The sequence below is a fragment of the Carassius carassius genome, chromosome 1, assembly GCF_963082965.1.
Source record: "Carassius carassius chromosome 1, fCarCar2.1, whole genome shotgun sequence".
Lineage (NCBI taxonomy): Eukaryota > Metazoa > Chordata > Actinopteri > Cypriniformes > Cyprinidae > Carassius > Carassius carassius.
Genome location: NC_081755.1, coordinates 9,959,567 through 9,978,625, shown reverse-complemented (window position 1 = coordinate 9,978,625; position 19,059 = coordinate 9,959,567). Strand labels below are relative to the sequence as shown.

The following is a 19,059-nucleotide window of genomic DNA, read 5'->3' as shown; positions in this document are numbered from 1 at the left end:
TGAAAAGTTTCTTTCCATTCCTTTTTTCGCCTTCCACCTTCCGGAAATAGAGGCAACGCTACCACACTAAGCCCTTTTCAATGAGTAAAACTGTCTGTTTCCAAACTTTTGCCTACTAATTGCTATCCACTGTTATTTGATTCAAGTGATTTTCCTGTTCTGAAGTAACTGCACTGTGATTGTAAACTATTGGTGTCCCTGCTTCAACACGGTGCATCTGTAAGAAAGGAGCAGAGGCCGTGAAAGGCTTTCAGCACCGACTAGGCTAAAAAGCAAGAAATGTTAAAGCGGCTGAATTTGGACGTTCACGCAGGATCACTTTGCACAGCCACAGCAGCCTTCCAAAAAGATGTACTGGCAGCGGTGGGATTCTAACCCACACCCCCGAAGAGACTGGAGCCTTAATCCAGCGCCTAGGACTGCTCGGCCACGCTACCCTGTGTGCCTACGCTCTCCGGCTCGCTACGACCGGTGAAAAAGTTTCTTTCCATTCCTTTTGTCGCCTTCCACCTTCCGGAAGTAGAGGCAACGCTACCACACTAAGCCCTTTTCAATGAGTAAATCTGTCTGTTTCCATCCTTTTGCCTACTATTTGCTTTCCACTGTTATTTTATTCAAGTGATTTTCCTGTTTTGAAGTAACTTCACTGTGATTGTAAACTATTGGTGTCCCTGCTTCAACACGGTGCATCTGTAAGAAAGGAGCAGAGGCCGTGAAAGTCTTTCAGCACTGACTAGGCTAAAAAGCAAGGAATGTTAAAGCGGCTGAATTTGGACGTTCAAGCAGCATCACTTTGCACAGCCACAGCAGTCTTCCAAAAAGATCTATTGGCAGCGGTGGGATTCGAACCAACACCCCCGAAGAGACTGGAGCCTAAATCCAGCGCCTTGGACCGCTCGGCCATGCTACCCTATGCTCCTGCGCTAACCGGTTCGCTACGACCGGTGGAAAAGTTTCTTTCCATTCCTTTTTTCGCCTTCCACATTCCGGAAATAGAGGCAACGCTACCACACTAAGCCCTTTTCAATGAGTAAAACTGTCTGTTTCCAACCTTTTGCCTACTCATTGCTTTCCACTGTTATTTGATTCAAGTGATTTTCCTGTTCTGAAGTAACTTCACTGTGATTGTAAACTATTGATGTCCCTGCTTCAACACGTTGCATCTGTAAGAAAGGAGCAGAGGCCGTGAAAGGCTTTCAGCACCGACTTGACTAAAAAGCAAGGAATGTAAAAGCGGCTGAATTTGGACGTTCATGCAGCATCACTTTGTGCAGCCACAGCAGTCTTCCAAAAAGATGTACTGGCAGCGGTGGGATTCGAACCCACGACCCCGAAGAGACTGGAGCCTTAATCCAGCGCCTTGGACCACTCGGCCACGCTACCCTGTGTGCCTACGCTCTCCGGCTCGGTACGACCGGTGGAAAAGTTTCTTTCCATTCCTTTTTTCGCCTTCCGACTTCCGGAAGTAGAGGCAACGCTACCACACTAAGCCCTTTTCAATGAGTAAATCTGTCTGTTTCCATCCTTTTGCCTACTAATTGCTTTTCACTGTTATTTTATTCAAGTGATTTTCCTGTTTTGAAGTAACTTCACTGTGATTGTAAACTATTGGTGTCCCTGCTTCAACACGGTGCATCTCTAAGAAAGGAGCAGAGGCTGTGAAAGGCTTTCAGCACCGACTAGGCTAAAAAGCAAGCAATGTTAAAGCGGCTGAATTTGGACGTTCACGCAGCATCACTTTGCACAGCCACAGCAGTCTTCCAAAAAGATCTATTGGCAGCGGTGGGATTCGAACCCACGCCCCCGAAGAGACTGGAGCCTAAATCCAGCGCCTTGGACCGCTCGGCCACGCTACCCTGTGCTCCTGCGCTAACCGGCTCGCTACGACCGGTGGAAAAGTTTCTTTCCATTCCTTTTTTCGCCTTCCACATTCCGGAAATAGAGGCAACGCTACCACACTAAGCCCTTTTCAATGAGTAAAACTGTCTGTTTCCAACCTTTTGCCTACTAATTGCTTTCCGCTGTTATTTGATTCAAGTGATTTTCCTGTTTTGAAGTAACTTCACTGTGATTGTAAACTATTGGTGTCCCTGCTTCAATACGGTGCATCTGTAAGAAAGGAGCAGAGGCCGTGACAGGCTTTCAGCACCGACTTGGCTAAAAAGCAAGGAATGTAAAAGGGGCTGAATTTGGACGTTCATGCAGCATCACTTTGCGCAGCCACAGCAGTCTTCCAAAAAGATGTACTGGCAGCGGTGGGATTCTAACCCACTCCCCCGAAGAGACTGGAGCCTTAATCCAGCGCCTAGGACTGCTCGGCCACGCTACCCTGTGTGCCTACGCTCTCCGGCTCGCTACGACCGGTGAAAAAGTTTCTTTCCATTCCTTTTGTCGCCTTCCACCTTCCGGACGTAGAGGCAACGCTACCACACTAAGCCCTTTTCAATGAGTAAATCTGTCTGTTTCCATCCTTTTGCCTACTATTTGCTTTCCACTGTTATTTTATTCAAGTGATTTTCCTGTTTTGAAGTAACTTCACTGTGATTGTAAACTATTGGTGTCCCTGCTTCAACATGGTGCATCTGTAAGAAAGGAGCAGAGGCCGTGAAAGGCTTTTAGCACCGACTAGGCTAAAAAGCAAGGAATGTTAAAGCGGCTGAATTTGGACGTTCAAGCAGCATCACTTTGCACAGCCACAGCAGTCTTCCAAAAAGATCTATTGGCAGCGGTGGGATTCGAACCCACCCCTCCGAAGAGACTGGAGCCTAAATCCAGCGCCTTGGACCGCTCAGCCACGCTACCCTGTGCTCTTGAACTAACCGGCTCGGTACGACCGGTGGAAAAGTTTCTTTCCATTCCTTATTTCGCCTTCCACCTTCCGGAAGTAGAGGCAACGCTACCACACTTAGCCCTTTTCAATGAGTAAATCTGTCTGTTTCCATCCTTTTGCCTACTAATTGCTTTCCACTGTTATCTTATTCAAGTGATTTTCCTGTTTTGAAGTAACTTCACTGTGATTGTAAACTATTGGTGTCCCTGCTTCAACACGGTGCATCTGTAAGAAAGGAGCAGAGGCCGTGAAAGGCTTTCAGCACCGACTAGGCTAAAAACCAAGGAATGTAAAAGCGGCTGAATTTGGACGTTCACGCAGCATCACTTTGCACAGCCACAGCAGTCTTCCAAAAAGATCTATTGGCAGCGGTGGGATTCGAACCCACGCCCCCGAAGAGACTGGAGCCTAAATCCAGCGCCTTGGACCACTCGGCCACACTACCCTGTGCTCCTGTGCTAACCGGCTCGCTACGACCGGTGAAAAAGTTCCTTTCCATTCCTTTTTTCGCCTTCCACATTCCGGAAATAGAGGCAACGCTACCACACTAAGCCCTTTTCAATGAGTAAAACTGTCTGTTTCCAAACTTTTGCCTACTAATTGCTTTCCACTGTTATTTGATTCAAGTGATTTTCCTGTTCTGAAGTAACTTCACTGTGATTGTAAACTATTGGTGTCCCTGCTTCAACACGGTGCATCTGTAAGAAATGAGCAGAGGCCGTGAAAGGCTTTCAGCACCGACTTGGCTAAAAAGCAAGGAATGTAAAAGCGGCTGAATTTGGACGTTCATGCAGCATCACTTTGCGCAGCCACAGCAGTCTTCCAAAAAGAAGTACTGGCAGCGGTGGGATTCGAACCCACGCACCCGAAGAGACTAGAGCCTTAATACAGCGCCTTGGACCACTCGTCCACGATACCCTGTGTGCCTACGCTCTCCGGCTCGGTACGACCGGTGGAAAAGTTTCTTTCCATTCCTTTTTTCGCCTTCCACCTTCCGGAAGTAGAGGCAACGCTACCACACTAAGCCCTTTTCAATGAGTAAATCTGTCTGTTTCCATCCTTTTGCCTACTAATTGCTTTCCACTGTTATTTTATTCAAGTGATTTTCCTGTTTTGAAGTAACTTCACTGTGATTGTAAACTATTGGTATCCCTGCTTCAACACGGTGCATCTGTAAGAAAGGAGCAGAGGCTTTGAAAGGCTTTCAGCACCGACTAGGCTAAAAAGCAAGGAATGTTAAAGCGGCTGAATTTGGACGTTCACGCAGCATCACTTTGCACAGCCACAGCAGTCTTCCAAAAAGATCAATTGGCAGCGGTGGGATTCGAACCCACGCCCCCGAAGAGACTGGAGCCTAAATCCAGCGCCTTGGACCGCTCGGCCACGCTACCCTGTGCTCCTGTGCTAACCGGCTCGCTGTGACCGGTGGAAAAGTTTCTTTCCATTCCTTTTTTCGCCTTCCACATTCCGGAAATAGAGGCAACGCTACCACACTAAGCCCTTTTCAATGAGTAAAACTGTCTGTTTCCAACCTTTTGCCTACTAATTGCTTTCCACCGTTATTTGATTCAAGTGATTTTCCTGTTTTGAAGTAACTTCACTGTAATTGTAAACTATTGGTGTCCCTGCTTCAATACGGTGCATCTGTAAGAAAGGAGCAGAGGCCATGACAGGCTTTCAGCACCGACTTGGCTAAAAAGCAAGGAATGTAAAAGCGGCTGAATTTGGACGTTCATGCAGCATCACTTTGCGCAGCCACAGCAGTCTTCCAAAAAGATGTACTGGCAGCGGTGGGATTCGAACCCACACCCCCGAAGAGACTGGAGCCTTAATACAGCGCCTAGGACTGCTCAGCCACGCTACCCTGTGTGCCTACGCTCTCCGGCTCGCTACGACCGGTGAAAAAGTTTCTTTCCATTCCTTTTTTCGCCTTCCACCTTCCGGAAGTAGAGGCAACGCTACCACACTAAGCCCTTTTCAATGAGTAAATCTGTCTGTTTCCATCCTTTTGCCTACTATTTGCTTTCCACTGTTATTTTATTCAAGTGATTTTCCTGTTTTGAAGTAACTTCACTGTGATTGTAAACTATTGGTGTCCCTGCTTCAACACGGTGCATCTGTAAGAAAGGAGCAGAGGCCGTGAAAGGCTTTCAGCACCGACTAGGCTAAAAACCAAGGAATGTAAAAGCGGCTGAATTTAGACATTCATGCAGCATCACTTTGCGCAGCCACAGCAGTCTTCCAAAAAATGTAATGGCAGCAGTGGGATTCGACCCATGCCCGCGAAGAGATTGGAGCCTTAATACAGCTACTTGGACCACTGGGCCACGCTACCCGGTGTGCCTGTGCACTCCGGCTCGCTACGACCGGTGGAAAAGTTTCTTTCCATTCCTTTTTTCGCCTTCCACCTTCCGGAAATAGAGGCAACGCTACCACACTAAGCCCTTTTCAATGAGTAAAACTGGCTGTTTCCATCCTTTTGCCTACTAATTGCTTTCCAATGTTATTTTATTCAAGTGATTTTCCTGTTTTGAAGTAACTTCACTGTGATTGTAAACTATTGGTGTCCCTGCTTCAACACGGTGCATCTGTAAGAAAGGAGCAGAGGCCGTGAAAGGCTTTCAGCACCGACTAGGCTAAAAAGCAAGGAATTTAACAGCGGATGAATTTGGACGTTCATGCAGCATCACTTTGCGAAAACACAGCAGTCTTCCAAAAAGATACACTGGCAGTGGTGGGATTCGAACCCACGCCCCCGAAGAGACTGGAGCCTATAACCAGCGCCTTGGACCGCTCGGCCACGCTACCCTGTTTGCCTCCGTTCTCCGGCTCGCTACGACTGGTTGAAAAGTTTCTTTCCATTCTTTTTTTCGCCTTCCACCTTCCGGAAATAGAGGCAACGCTACCACACTAAGCCCTTTTCAATGAGTAAAACTGTCTGTTTCCAAACTTTTGCCTACTAATTGCTATCCACTGTTATTTGATTCAAGTGATTTTCCTGTTCTGAAGTAACTGCACTGTGATTGTAAACTATTGGTGTCCCTGCTTCAACACGGTGCATCTGTAAGAAAGGAGCAGAGGCCGTGAAAGGCTTTCAGCACCGACTAGGCTAAAAAGCAAGGAATGTTAAAGCGGCTGAATTTGGACGTTCACGCAGCATCACTTTGCACAGCCACAGCAGTCTTCCAAAAAGATCTATTGGCAGTGGTGGGATTCGAACCCACGCCCCCGAAGAGACTGGAGCCTAAATCCAGCGCATTGGACCGCTCGGCCACGCTACCCTGTGCTCCTGCGCTAACCGGCTCGCTACGACCGGTGGAAAAGTTTCTTTCCATTCCTTTTTTCGCCTTCCACATTCCGGAAATAGAGGCAACGCTACCACACTAAGCCCTTTTCAATGAGTAAAACTGGCTGTTTCCATCCTTTTGCCTACTTATTGCTTTCCAATGTTATTTTATTCAAGTGATTTTCCTGCTTTGAAGTAACTTCACTGTGATTGTAAACTATTGGTGTCCCTGCTTCAACACGGTGCATCTGTAAGAAAGGAGCAGAGGCCGTGAAGGACTTTCAGCACCGACTTGGCTAAAAAGCAAGGAATGTAAAAGCGGCTGAATTTGGACGTTCATGCAGCATCACTTTGCGCAGCCACAGCAGTCTTCCAAAAAAATGTACTGGCAGTGGTGGGATTCGAACCCACGCCCCCGAAGAGATTGGAGCATTAATACAGCGACTTGGACCACTCGGCCACACTACCCTGTGTGCCTACGCTCTCCGGCTCGGTACGACCGGTGGAAAAGTTTCTTTCCATTCCTTTTTTCGCCTTCCATCTTCCGGAAGTAGAGGCAACGCTACCACACTAAGCCCTTTTCAATGAGTAAATCTGTCTGTTACCATCCTTTTGCCTACTAATTGCTTTCCACTGTTATTTTATTCAAGTGATTTTCCTGTTTTGAAGTAACTTCACTGTGATTGTAAACTATTGGTGTCCCTGCTTCAACACGGTGCATCTGTAAGAAAGGAGCAGAGGCCGTGAAAGGCTTTCAGCACCGACTAGGCTAAAAAGCAAGAAATGTTAAAGCGGCTGAATTTGGACGTTCACGCAGGATCACTTTGCACAGCCACAGCAGTCTTCCAAAAAGATGTACTGGCAGCGGTGGGATTCTAACCCACACCCCCGAAGAGACTGGAGCCTTAATCCAGCGCCTAGGACTGCTCGGCCACGCTACCCTGTGTGCCTACGCTCTCCGGCTCGCTACGACCGGTGGAAAAGTTTCTTTCCATTCCTTTTTTCGCCTTCCACATTCCGGAAATAGAGGCAACACTACCACACTAAGCCCTTTTCAATGAGTAAAACTGTCTGTTTCCAACCTTTTGCCTACTAATTGCTTTCCACTGTTATTTGATTCAAGTGATTTTCCTGTTTTGAAGTAACTTCACTGTGATTGTAAACTATTGGTGTCCCTGCTTCAATACGGTGCATCTGTAAGAAAGGAGCAGAGGCCGTGACAGGCTTTCAGCACCGACTTGGCTAAAAAGCAAGGAATGTAAAAGCGGCTGAATTTGGACGTTCATGCAGCATCACTTTGCGCAGCCACAGCAGTCTTCCAAAAAGATGTACTGGCAGCGGTGGGATTCGAACCCACACCCCCGAAGAGACTGGAGCCTTAATCCAGCGCCTAGGACTGCTCGGCCACGCTACCCTGTGTGCCTACGCTCTCCGGCTCGCTATGACCGGTAAAAAAGTTTCTTTCCATTCCTTTTGTCGCCTTCCACCTTCCGGAAGTAGAGGCAACGCTCCCACACTAAGCCCTTTTCAATGAGTAAATCTGTCTGTTTCCATCCTTTTGCCTACTATTTGCTTTCCACTGTTATTTTATTCAAGTGATTTTCCTGTTTTGAAGTAACTTCACTGTGATTGTAAACTATTGGTGTCCCTGCTTCAACACGGTGCATCTGTAAGAAAGGAGCAGAGGCCGTGAAAGGCTTTCAGCACCGACTAGGCTAAAAAGCAAGGAATGTTAAAGCGGCTGAATTTGGACGTTCAAGCAGCATCACTTTGCACAGCCACAGCAGTCTTCCAAAAAGATCTATTGGCAGCGGTGGGATTCGAACCCACGCCCCCGAAGAGACTGGAGCCTAAATCCAGCGCCTTGGACTGCTCGGCCACACTACCCTGTGCTCCTGCGCTAACCGGTTCGCTACGACCGGTGGAAAAGTTTCTTTCCATTCCTTTTTTCGCCTTCCACATTCCGGAAATAGAGGCAACGCTACCACACTAAGCCCTTTTCAATGAGTAAAACTGTCTGTTTCCAACCTTTTGCCTACTAATTGCTTTCCACTGTTATTTGATTCAAGTGATTTTCCTGTACTGAAGTAACTTCACTGTGATTGTAAACTATTGGTGTCCCTGCTTCAACACGTTGCATCTGTAAGAAAGGAGCAGAGGCCGTGAAAGTCTTTCAGCACCGACTTGACTAAAAAGCAAGGAATGTAAAAGCGGCTGAATTTGGACGGTCATGCAGCATCACTTTGCGCAGCCACAGCTGTCTTCCAAAAAGATGTACTGGCAGCGGTGGGATTCAAACCCATGCACCCGAAGAGACTAGAGCCATAATACAGCGCCTTGGACCACTCGGCCACGCTACTCTGTGTGCCTACGCTCGCCGGCTCGATACGACCGGTGGAAAAGTTTCTTTCCATTCCTTTTTTCGCCTTCCACCTTCCGGAAGTAGAGGCAACGCTACCACACTAAGCCCTTTTCAATGAGTAAATCTGGCTGTTTCCATCCTTTTGCCTACTAATTGCTTTCCACTGTTATTTTATTCAAGTGATTTTCCTGTTTTGAAGTAACTTCACTTTGATTGTAAACTATTGGTGTCCCTGCTTCAACACGGTGCATCTGTAAGAAAGGAGCAGAGGCCGTGAAGGACTTTCAGCACCGACTAGGCTAAAAAGCAAGGAATGTTAAAGCGGCTGAATTTGGACGTTCACGCAGCATCACTTTGCACAGCCACAGCAGTCTTCCAAAAAGATCTATTGGCAGCGGTGGGATTCGAACCCTCGCCCCCGAAGAGACTGGAGCCTAAATCCAGCGCCTTGGACCGCTCAGCCACGCTACCCTGTGCTCCTGCGCTAACCGGCTCGCTACGACCAGTGGAAAAGTTTCTTTCCATTCCTTTTTTCGCCTTCCACATTCCGGAAATAGAGGCAACGCTACCACACTAAGCCCTTTTCAATGAGTAAAACTGTCTGTTTCCAACCTTTTGCCTACTAATTGCTTTCCACTGTTATTTGATTCAAGTGATTTTCCTGTTTTGAAGTAACTTCACTGTGATTGTAAACTATTGGTGTCCCTGCTTCAATACGGTGCATCTGTAAGAAAGGAGCAGAGGCCGTGACAGGCTTTCAGCACCGACTTGGCTAAAAAGCAAGGAATGTAAAAGCGGCTGAATTTGGACGTTCATGCAGCATCACTTTGCGCAGCCACAGCAGTCTTCCAAAAAGATGTACTGGCAGCGGTGGGATTCTAACCCACACCCCCGAAGAGACTGGAGCCTTAATCCAGCGCCTAGGACTGCTCGGCCACGCTACCCTGTGTGCCTACGCTCTCCGGCTCGCTACGACCGGTGAAAAAGTTTCTTTCCATTCCTTTTGTCGCCTTCCACCTTCCGGAAGTAGAGGCAACGCTACCACACTAAGCCCTTTTCAATGAGTAAATCTGTCTGTTTCCATCCTTTTGCCTACTATTTGCTTTCCACTGTTATTTTATTCAAGTGATTTTCCTGTTTTGAAGTAACTTCACTGTGATTGTAAACTATTGGTGTCCCTGCTTCAACACGGTGCATCTGTAAGAAAGGAGCAGAGGCCGTGAAAGGCTTTCAGCACCGACTAGGCTAAAGAGCAAGGAATGTTAAAGCGGCTGAATTTGGACGTTCAAGCAGCATCACTTTGCACAGCCACAGCAGTCTTCCAAAAAGATCTATTGGCAGCGGTGGAATTCGAACCCACGCCCCCGAAGAGACTGGAGCCTAAATCCAGCGCCTTGGACCGCTCGGCCACGCTACCCTGTGCTCCTGCGCTAACCGGTTCGCTACGACCGGTGGAAAAGTTTCTTTCCATTCCTTTTTTCGCCTTCCACATTCCGGAAATAGAGGCAACGCTACCACACTAAGCCCTTTTCAATGAGTAAAACGGTCTGTTTCCAACCTTTTGCCTTCTAATTGCTTTCCACTGTTATTTGATTCAAGTGATTTTCCTGTTTTGAAGTAACTTTACTGTGATTGTAAGCTATTGGTGTCTATTTACGTTCATGTCTATTGACTTTCCATTCCTTTTTTCGCCTTCTACCTTCCGGAAATAGAGGCAACGCTACCACACTAAGCCCTTTTCAATGAGTAAAACTGGCTGTTTCCATACTTTTGCCTACTAATTGCTTTCCAATGTTATTTTATTCAAGTGATTTTCCTGTTTTGAAGTAACTTCACTGTGATTGTAAACTATTGGTGTCCCTGCTTCAACACGGTGCATCTGTAAGAAAGGAGCAGAGGCCGTGAAGGACTTTCAGCACCGACTTGGCTAAAAAGCAAGTAATGTAAAAGCGGCTGAATTTGGACGTTCATGCAGCATCACTTTGCGGAGCCACAGCTGTCTTCCAAAAAGATGTACTGGCAGCGGTGGGATTCGAACCCACGCCCCCAAAGAGACTAGAGCCTTAATACAGCGCCTTGGACCGCTCAGCCACGCTACCCTGTGTGCCTGCACTCTCCGGCTCGATACGACTGGTTGAAAAGTTTCTTTCCATTCCTCTTTTCGCCTTCCACCTTCCGGAAATAGAGGCAACGCTACCACACTAAGCCCTTTTCAATTTGTAAAACTGGCTGTTTCCATCCTTTTGCCAACTAATTGCTTTCCAATGTTATTTTATTCAAGTGATTTTCCTGTTTTGAAGTAACTTCACTGTGATTGTAAACTATTGGTGTCCTTGCTTCAACTCGGTGCATCTGTAAGAAAGGAGCAGAGGCCGTGAAGGACTTTCAGCACCGACTTGGCTAAAAAGCAAGGAATGTAAAAGCGGCTGAATTTGGACGTTCATGCAGCATCACTTTGCGCAGCCACAGCAGTCTTCCAAAAAAATGTACTGGCAGTGGTGGGATTCGAACCCACGCCCCCGAAGAGATTGGAGCCTTAATACAGCGACTTGGACCGCTCGGCCACACTACCCTGTGTGCCTATGCTCTCCGGCTCGGTTCGACCGGTGGAAAAGTTTCTTTCCATTCCTTTTTTCGCCTTCCACCTTCCGGAAGTAGAGGCAACGCTACCACACTAAGCCCTTTTCAATGAGTAAATCTGTCTGTTTCCATCCTTTTGCCTACTAATTGCTTTCCACTGTTATTTTATTCAAGTGATTTTCCTGTTTGGAAGTAACTTCACTGTGATTGTAAACTATTGGTGTCCCTGCTTCAACACGGTGCATCTGTAAGAAAGGAGCAGAGGCCGTGAAGGACTTTCAGCACCGACTTGGCTAAAAACCAAGGAATGTAAAAGCGGCTGAATTTGGACGTTCATGCAGCATCACTTTGCGCAGCCACAGCAGCCTTCCAAAAAAATGTACTGGCAATGGTGGGATTCGAACCCACGCCCCCGAAGAGATTGGTGCCCTAATACAGCGACTTGGACCACTCGGCCACACTCCCCTGTGTGCCTACGCGCTCCGGCTCGCTACGACCGGTGAAAAAGTTTCTTTCCATTCCTTTTTTCGCCTTCCACCTTCCGGAAGTAGAGGCAACGCTACCACACTAAGCCCTTTTCAATGAGTAAATCTGTCTGTTTCCATCCTTTTGCCTACTAATTGCTTTCCACTGTTATTTTATTCAAGTGATTTTCCTGTTTTGAAGTAACTTCACTGTGATTGTAAACTACTGGTGTCCCTGCTTCAACACGGTGCATCTGTAAGAAAGGAGCAGAGGCTGTGAAAGGCTTTCAGCACCGACTAGGCTAAAAAGCAAGGAATGTTAAAGCGGCTGAATTTGGACGTTCACGCAGCATCACTTTGCACAGCCACAGCAGTCTTCCAAAAAGATCTATTGGCAGCGGTGGGATTCGAACCCACGCCCCCGAAGAGACTGGAGCCTAAATCCAGCGCCTTGGACCGCTCGGCCACGCTACCCTGTGCTCCTGCGCTAACCGGCTCGCTACGACCAGTGGAAAAGTTTCTTTCCATTCCTTTTTTCACCTTCCACATTCCGGAAATAGAGGCAACGCTACCACACTAAGCCCTTTTCAATGAGTAAAACTGTCTGTTTCCAACCTTTTGCCTACTAATTGCTTTCCACTGTTATTTGATTCAAGTGATTTTCCTGTTTTGAAGTAACTTCACTGTGATTGTAAACTATTGGTGTCCCTGCTTCAATACGGTGCATCTGTAAGAAAGGAGCAGAGGCCGTGACAGGCTTTCAGCACCGACTTGGCTAAAAAGCAAGGAATGTAAAAGCGGCTGAATTTGGACGTTCACGCAGCATCACTTTGCACAGCCACAGCAGTCTTCCAAAAAGATCTATTGGCAGCGGTGGGATTCGAACCCACGCCCCCGAAGAGACTGGAGCCTAAATCCAGCGCCTTGGACCGCTCGGCCACGCTACCCTGTGCTCCTGCGCTAACCGGCTCGCTACGACCAGTGGAAAAGTTTCTTTCCATTCCTTTTTTCGCCTTCCACATTCCGGAAATAGAGGCAACGCTACCACACTAAGCCCTTTTCAATGAGTAAAACTGTCTGTTTCCAACCTTTTGCCTACTAATTGCTTTCCACTGTTATTTGATTCAAGTGATTTTCCTGTTTTGAAGTAACTTCACTGTGATTGTAAACTATTGGTGTCCCTGCTTCAATACGGTGCATCTGTAAGAAAGGAGCAGAGGCCGTGACAGGCTTTCAGCACCGACTTGGCTAAAAAGCAAGGAATGTAAAAGCGGCTGAATTTGGACGTTCATGCAGCATCACTTTGCCCAGCCACAGCAGTCTTCCAAAAAGATGTACTGGCAGCGGTGGGATTCTAACCCACACCCCCGAAGAGACTGGAGCCTTAATCCAGCGCCTAGGACTGCTCGGCCACGCTACCCTGTGTGCCTACGCTCTCCGGCTCGCTACGACCGGTGAAAAAGTTTCTTTCCATTCCTTTTGTCGCCTTCCACCTTCCGGAAGTAGAGGCAACGCTACCACACTAAGCCCTTTTCAATGAGTAAATCTGTCTGTTTCCATCCTTTTGCCTACTATTTGCTTTCCACTGTTATTTTATTCAAGTGATTTTCCTGTTTTGAAGTAACTTCACTGTGATTGTAAACTATTGGTGTCCCTGCTTCAATACGGTGCATCTGTAAGAAAGGAGCAGAGGCCGTGAAAGGCTTTCAGCACCGACTAGGCTAAAAAGCAACGAATGTTAAAGCGGCTGAATTTGGACGTTCAAGCAGCATCACTTTGCACAGCCACAGCAGTCTTCCAAAAAGATCTATTGGCAGCGGTGGGATTCGAACCCACGCCCCCGAAGAGACTGGAGCCTAAATCCAGCGCCTTGGACCGCTCGGCCACGCTACCCTGTGCTCCTGCGCTAACCGGTTCGCTACGACCGGTGGAAAAGTTTCTTTCCATTCCTTTTTTCGCCTTCCACATTCCGGAAATAGAGGCAACGCTACCACACTAAGCCCTTTTCAATGAGTAAAACTGTCTGTTTCCAACCTTTTGCCTACTAATTGCTTTCCACTGTTATTTGATTCAAGTGATTTTCCTGTTTTGAAGTAACTTCACTGTGATTGTAAACTATTGGTGTCCCTGCTTCAACACAGTGCATCTGTAAGAAAGGAGCAGAGGCCGTGAAGGACTTTCAGCACCGACTTGGCTAAAAAGCAAGTAATGTAAAAGCGGCTGAATTTGGACGTTCATGCAGCATCACTTTGCACAGCCACAGCTGTCTTCAAAAAAGATGTACTGGCAGCGGTGGGATTCAAACCCATGCACCCGAAGAGACTAGAGCCTTAATACAGCGCCTTGGACCACTCGGCCACGCTACCCTGTGTGCCTACGCTCTCCGGCTCGATACGACCGGTGGAAAAGTTTCTTTCCATTCCTTTTTTCGCCTTCCACATTCCGGAAATAGAGGCCACGCTACCACACTAAGCCCTTTTCAATGAGTAAAACTGTCTGTTTCCAACCTTTTGCCTACTAATTGCTTTCCACTGTTATTTGATTCAAGTGATTTTCCTGTTTTGAAGTAACTTTACTGTGATTGTAAACTATTGGTGTCTATTTACGTTCATGTCTATTGACTTTCCATTCCTTTTTTCGCCTTCTACCTTCCGGAAATAGAGGCAACGCTACCACACTAAGCCCTTTTCAATGAGTAAAACTGGCTGTTTCCATACTTTTGCCTACTAATTGCTTTCCAATGTTATTTTATTCAAGTGATTTTCCTGTTTTGAAGTAACTTCACTGTGATTGTAAACTATTGGTGTCCCTGCTTCAACACGGTGCATCTGTAAGAAAGGAGCAGAGGCCGTGAAGGACTTTCAGCACCGACTTGGCTAAAAAGCAAGTAATGTAAAAGCGGCTGAATTTGGACGTCCATGCAGCATCACTTTGCGCAGCCACAGCTGTCTTCCAAAAAGATGTACTGGCAGCGGTGGGATTCGAACCCACGCCCCCAAAGAGACTAGAGCCTTAATACAGCGCCTTGGACCGCTCAGCCACGCTACCCTGTGTGCCTGCACTCTCCGGCTCGATACGACTGGTTGAAAAGTTTCTTTCCATTCCTCTTTTCGCCTTCCACCTTCCGGAAATAGAGGCAACGCTACCACACTAAGCCCTTTTCAATTTGTAAAACTGGCTGTTTCCATCCTTTTGCCAACTAATTGCTTTCCAATGTTATTTTATTCAAGTGATTTTCCTGTTTTGAAGTAACTTCACTGTGATTGTAAACTATTGGTGTCCTTGCTTCAACTCGGTGCATCTGTAAGAAAGGAGCAGAGGCCGTGAAGGACTTTCAGCACCGACTAGGCTAAAAAGCAAGGAATGTTAAAGCGGCTGAATTTTTTTACGTTCACGCAGCATCACTTTGCACAGCCACAGCAGTCTTCCAAAAAGATCTATTGGCAGCGGTGGGATTCGAACCCACGCCCCCGAAGAGACTGGAGCCTAAATCCAGCGCCTTGGACCGCTCGGCCACGCTACCCTGTGCTCCTGCGCTAACCGGCTCGCTACGACCAGTGGAAAAGTTTCTTTCCATTCCTTTTTTCGCCTTCCACATTCCGGAAATAGAGGCAACGCTACCACACTAAGCCCTTTTCAATGAGTAAAACTGTCTGTTTCCAACCTTTTGCCTACTAATTGCTTTCCACTGTTATTTGATTCAAGTGATTTTCCTGTTTTGAAGTAACTTCACTGTGATTGTAAACTATTGGTGTCCCTGCTTCAATACGGTGCATCTGTAAGAAAGGAGCAGAGGCCGTGACAGGCTTTCAGCACCAACTTGGCTAAAAAGCAAGGAATGTAAAAGCGGCTGAATTTGGACGTTCATGCAGCATCACTTTGCGCAGCCACAGCAGTCTTCCAAAAAGATGTACTGGCAGCGGTTGGATTCTAACCCACACCCCCGAAGAGACTGGAGCCTTAATCCAGCGCCTAGGACTGCTCGGCCACGCTACCCTGTGTGCCTACGCTCTCCGGCTCGCTACGACCGGTGAAAAAGTTTCTTTCCATTCCTTTTGTCTCCTTCCACCTTCCGGAAGTAGAGGCAACGCTACCACACTAAGCCCTTTTCAATGAGTAAATCTGTCTGTTTCCATCCTTTTGCCTACTATTTGCTTTCCACTGTTATTTTATTCAAGTGATTTTCCTGTTTTGAAGTAACTTCACTGTGATTGTAAACTATTGGTGTCCCTGCTTCAATACGGTGCATCTGTAAGAAAGGAGCAGAGGCCGTGAAAGGCTTTCAGCACCGACTAGGCTAAAAAGCAACGAATGTTAAAGCGGCTGAATTTGGACGTTCAAGCAGCATCACTTTGCACAGCCACAGCAGTCTTCCAAAAAGATCTATTGGCAGCGGTGGGATTCGAACCCACGCCCCCGAAGAGACTGGAGCCTAAATTTAGCGCCTTGGACCGCTCGGCCACGCTACCCTGTGCTCCTGCGCTAACCGGTTCGCTACGACCGGTGGAAAAGTTTCTTTCCATTCCTTTTTTCGCCTTCCACATTCCGGAAATAGAGGCAACGCTACCACACTAAGCCCTTTTCAATGAGTAAAACTGTCTGTTTCCAACCTTTTGCCTACTAATTGCTTTCCACTGTTATTTGATTCAAGTGATTTTCCTGTTTTGAAGTAACTTCACTGTGATTGTAAACTATTGGTGTCCCTGCTTCAACACAGTGCATCTGTAAGAAAGGAGCAGAGGCCGTGAAGGACTTTCAGCACCGACTTGGCTAAAAAGCAAGTAATGTAAAAGCGGCTGAATTTGGACGTTCATGCAGCATCACTTTGCGCAGCCACAGCTGTCTTCAAAAAAGATGTACTGGCAGCGGTGGGATTCAAACCCATGCACCCGAAGAGACTAGAGCCTTAATACAGCGCCTTGGACCACTCGGCCACGCTACCCTGTGTGCCTACGCTCTCCGGCTCGATACGACCGGTGGAAAAGTTTCTTTCCATTCCTTTTTTCGCCTTCCACATTCCGGAAATAGAGGCCACGCTACCACACTAAGCCCTTTTCAATGAGTAAAACTGTCTGTTTCCAACCTTTTGCCTACTAATTGCTTTCCACTGTTATTTGATTCAAGTGATTTTCCTGTTTTGAAGTAACTTTACTGTGATTGTAAACTATTGGTGTCTATTTACGTTCATGTCTATTGACTTTCCATTCCTTTTTTCGCCTTCTACCTTCCGGAAATAGAGGCAACGCTACCACACTAAGCCCTTTTCAATGAGTAAAACTGGCTGTTTCCATACTTTTGCCTACTAATTGCTTTCCAATGTTATTTTATTCAAGTGATTTTCCTGTTTTGAAGTAACTTCACTGTGATTGTAAACTATTGGTGTCCCTGCTTCAACACGGTGCATCTGTAAGAAAGGAGCAGAGGCCGTGAAGGACTTTCAGCACCGACTTGGCTAAAAAGCAAGTAATGTAAAAGCGGCTGAATTTGGACGTCCATGCAGCATCACTTTGCGCAGCCACAGCTGTCTTCCAAAAAGATCTACTGGCAGCGGTGGGATTCGAACCCACGCCCCCATAGAGACTAGAGCCTTAATACAGCGCCTTGGACCGCTCAGCCACGCTACCCTGTGTGCCTGCACTCTCCGGCTCGATACGACTGGTTGAAAAGTTTCTTTCCATTCCTCTTTTCGCCTTCCACCTTCCGGAAATAGAGGCAACGCTACCACACTAAGCCCTTTTCAATTTGTAAAACTGGCTGTTTCCATCCTTTTGCCAACTAATTGCTTTCCAATGTTATTTTATTCAAGTGATTTTCCTGTTTTGAAGTAACTTCACTGTGATTGTAAACTATTGGTGTCCTTGCTTCAACTCGGTGCATCTGTAAGAAAGGAGCAGAGGCCGTGAAGGACTTTCAGCACCGACTAGGCTAAAAAGCAAGGAATGTTAAAGCGGCTGAATTTTTTTACGTTCACGCAGCATCACTTTGCACAGCCACAGCAGTCTTCCAAAAAGATCTATTGGCAGCGGTGGGATTCGAACCCACGCCCCCGAAGAGACTGGAGCCTAAATCCAGCGCCTTGGACCGCTCGGCCACGCTACCCTGTGCTCCTGCGCTAACCGGCTCGCTACGACCAGTGGAAAAGTTTCTTTCCATTCCTTTTTTCGCCTTCCACATTCCGGAAATAGAGGCAACGCTACCACACTAAGCCCTTTTCAATGAGTAAAACTGTCTGTTTCCAACCTTTTGCCTACTAATTGCTTTCCACTGTTATTTGATTCAAGTGATTTTCCTGTTTTGAAGTAACTTCACTGTGATTGTAAACTATTGGTGTCCCTGCTTCAATACGGTGCATCTGTAAGAAAGGAGCAGAGGCCGTGACAGGCTTTCAGCACCGACTTGGCTAAAAAGCAAGGAATGTAAAAGCGGCTGAATTTGGACGTTCATGCAGCATCACTTTGCGCAGCCACAGCAGTCTTCCAAAAAGATGTACTGGCAGCGGTGGGATTCTAACCCACACCCCCGAAGAGACTGGAGCCTTAATCCAGCGCCTAGGACTGCTCGGCCACGCTACCCTGTGTGCCTACGCTCTCCGGCTCACTACGACCGGTGAAAAAGTTTCTTTCCATTCCTTTTGTCGCCTTCCACCTTCCGGAAGTAGAGGCAACGCTACCACACTAAGCCCTTTTCAATGAGTAAATCTGTCTGTTTCCATCCTTTTGCCTACTATTTGCTTTCCACTGTTATTTTATTCAAGTGATTTTCCTGTTTTGAAGTAACTTCACTGTGATTGTAAACTATTGGTGTCCCTGCTTCAATACGGTGCATCTGTAAGAAAGGAGCAGAGGCCGTGAAAGGCTTTCAGCACCGACTAGGCTAAAAAGCAACGAATGTTAAAGCGGCTGAATTTGGACGTTCAAGCAGCATCACTTTGCACAGCCACTGCAGTCTTCCAAAAAGATCTATTGGCAGCGGTGGGATTCGAACCCACGCCCCCGAAGAGACTGGAGCCTAAATCCAGCGCCTTGGACCGCTCGGCCACGCTACCCTGTGCTCCTGCGCTAACCGGTTCGCTACGACCGGTGGAAAAGTTTCTTTCCATTCCTTTTTTCGCCTTCCACATTCCGGAAATAGAGGCAACGCTACCACACTAAGCCCTATTCAATGAGTAAAACTGTCTGTTTCCAACCTTTTGCCTACTAATTGCTTTCCACTGTTATTTGATTCAAGTGATTTTCCTGTTTTGAAGTAACTTCACTGTGATTGTAAACTATTGGTGTCCCTGCTTCAACACAGTGCATCTGTAAGAAAGGAGCAGAGGCCGTGAAGGACTTTCAGCACCGACTTGGCTAAAAAGCAAGTAATGTAAAAGCGGCTGAATTTGGACGTTCATGCAGCATCACTTTGCGCAGCCACAGCTGTCTTCAAAAAAGATGTACTGGCAGCGGTGGGATTCAAACCCATGCACCCGAAGAGACTAGAGCCTTAATACAGCGCCTTGGACCACTCGGCCACGCTACCCTGTGTGCCTACGCTCTCC

General features: G+C 47.2%; 17 non-coding genes across 17 annotated transcripts; all 17 read right to left on the bottom strand.

Annotated features, from left to right (window-relative positions):
• Nucleotides 1-828: 828 nt before the first annotated feature.
• On the bottom strand, nucleotides 829-910 carry trnal-uag (transfer RNA leucine (anticodon UAG)). The gene has a single exon. It is a non-coding gene; the product is annotated as a tRNA-Leu (tRNA).
• Nucleotides 911-1,301: 391 nt separating this feature from the next.
• On the bottom strand, nucleotides 1,302-1,383 carry trnal-aag (transfer RNA leucine (anticodon AAG)). Its single transcript has one exon. It is a non-coding gene; the product is annotated as a tRNA-Leu (tRNA).
• A 391-nt stretch (nucleotides 1,384-1,774) lies between these two features.
• Nucleotides 1,775-1,856, bottom strand: trnal-uag (transfer RNA leucine (anticodon UAG)). Its single transcript has one exon. It is a non-coding gene; the product is annotated as a tRNA-Leu (tRNA).
• An 864-nt stretch (nucleotides 1,857-2,720) lies between these two features.
• On the bottom strand, nucleotides 2,721-2,802 carry trnal-uag (transfer RNA leucine (anticodon UAG)). The gene has a single exon. It is a non-coding gene; the product is annotated as a tRNA-Leu (tRNA).
• Nucleotides 2,803-3,193: 391 nt separating this feature from the next.
• On the bottom strand, nucleotides 3,194-3,275 carry trnal-uag (transfer RNA leucine (anticodon UAG)). The gene has a single exon. It is a non-coding gene; the product is annotated as a tRNA-Leu (tRNA).
• Nucleotides 3,276-4,139: 864 nt separating this feature from the next.
• trnal-uag (transfer RNA leucine (anticodon UAG)) lies at nucleotides 4,140-4,221 on the bottom strand. Its single transcript has one exon. It is a non-coding gene; the product is annotated as a tRNA-Leu (tRNA).
• A 1,808-nt stretch (nucleotides 4,222-6,029) lies between these two features.
• On the bottom strand, nucleotides 6,030-6,111 carry trnal-uag (transfer RNA leucine (anticodon UAG)). The gene has a single exon. It is a non-coding gene; the product is annotated as a tRNA-Leu (tRNA).
• A 1,810-nt stretch (nucleotides 6,112-7,921) lies between these two features.
• Nucleotides 7,922-8,003, bottom strand: trnal-uag (transfer RNA leucine (anticodon UAG)). The gene has a single exon. It is a non-coding gene; the product is annotated as a tRNA-Leu (tRNA).
• Nucleotides 8,004-8,867: 864 nt separating this feature from the next.
• trnal-uag (transfer RNA leucine (anticodon UAG)) lies at nucleotides 8,868-8,949 on the bottom strand. Its single transcript has one exon. It is a non-coding gene; the product is annotated as a tRNA-Leu (tRNA).
• Nucleotides 8,950-9,813: 864 nt separating this feature from the next.
• On the bottom strand, nucleotides 9,814-9,895 carry trnal-uag (transfer RNA leucine (anticodon UAG)). The gene has a single exon. It is a non-coding gene; the product is annotated as a tRNA-Leu (tRNA).
• Nucleotides 9,896-11,914: 2,019 nt separating this feature from the next.
• On the bottom strand, nucleotides 11,915-11,996 carry trnal-uag (transfer RNA leucine (anticodon UAG)). Its single transcript has one exon. It is a non-coding gene; the product is annotated as a tRNA-Leu (tRNA).
• Nucleotides 11,997-12,387: 391 nt separating this feature from the next.
• Nucleotides 12,388-12,469, bottom strand: trnal-uag (transfer RNA leucine (anticodon UAG)). Its single transcript has one exon. It is a non-coding gene; the product is annotated as a tRNA-Leu (tRNA).
• An 864-nt stretch (nucleotides 12,470-13,333) lies between these two features.
• Nucleotides 13,334-13,415, bottom strand: trnal-uag (transfer RNA leucine (anticodon UAG)). The gene has a single exon. It is a non-coding gene; the product is annotated as a tRNA-Leu (tRNA).
• A 1,548-nt stretch (nucleotides 13,416-14,963) lies between these two features.
• On the bottom strand, nucleotides 14,964-15,045 carry trnal-uag (transfer RNA leucine (anticodon UAG)). The gene has a single exon. It is a non-coding gene; the product is annotated as a tRNA-Leu (tRNA).
• An 864-nt stretch (nucleotides 15,046-15,909) lies between these two features.
• On the bottom strand, nucleotides 15,910-15,991 carry trnal-uag (transfer RNA leucine (anticodon UAG)). The gene has a single exon. It is a non-coding gene; the product is annotated as a tRNA-Leu (tRNA).
• A 1,548-nt stretch (nucleotides 15,992-17,539) lies between these two features.
• Nucleotides 17,540-17,621, bottom strand: trnal-uag (transfer RNA leucine (anticodon UAG)). Its single transcript has one exon. It is a non-coding gene; the product is annotated as a tRNA-Leu (tRNA).
• An 864-nt stretch (nucleotides 17,622-18,485) lies between these two features.
• trnal-uag (transfer RNA leucine (anticodon UAG)) lies at nucleotides 18,486-18,567 on the bottom strand. The gene has a single exon. It is a non-coding gene; the product is annotated as a tRNA-Leu (tRNA).
• Between the last annotated feature and the right edge of the window lie 492 nt (nucleotides 18,568-19,059).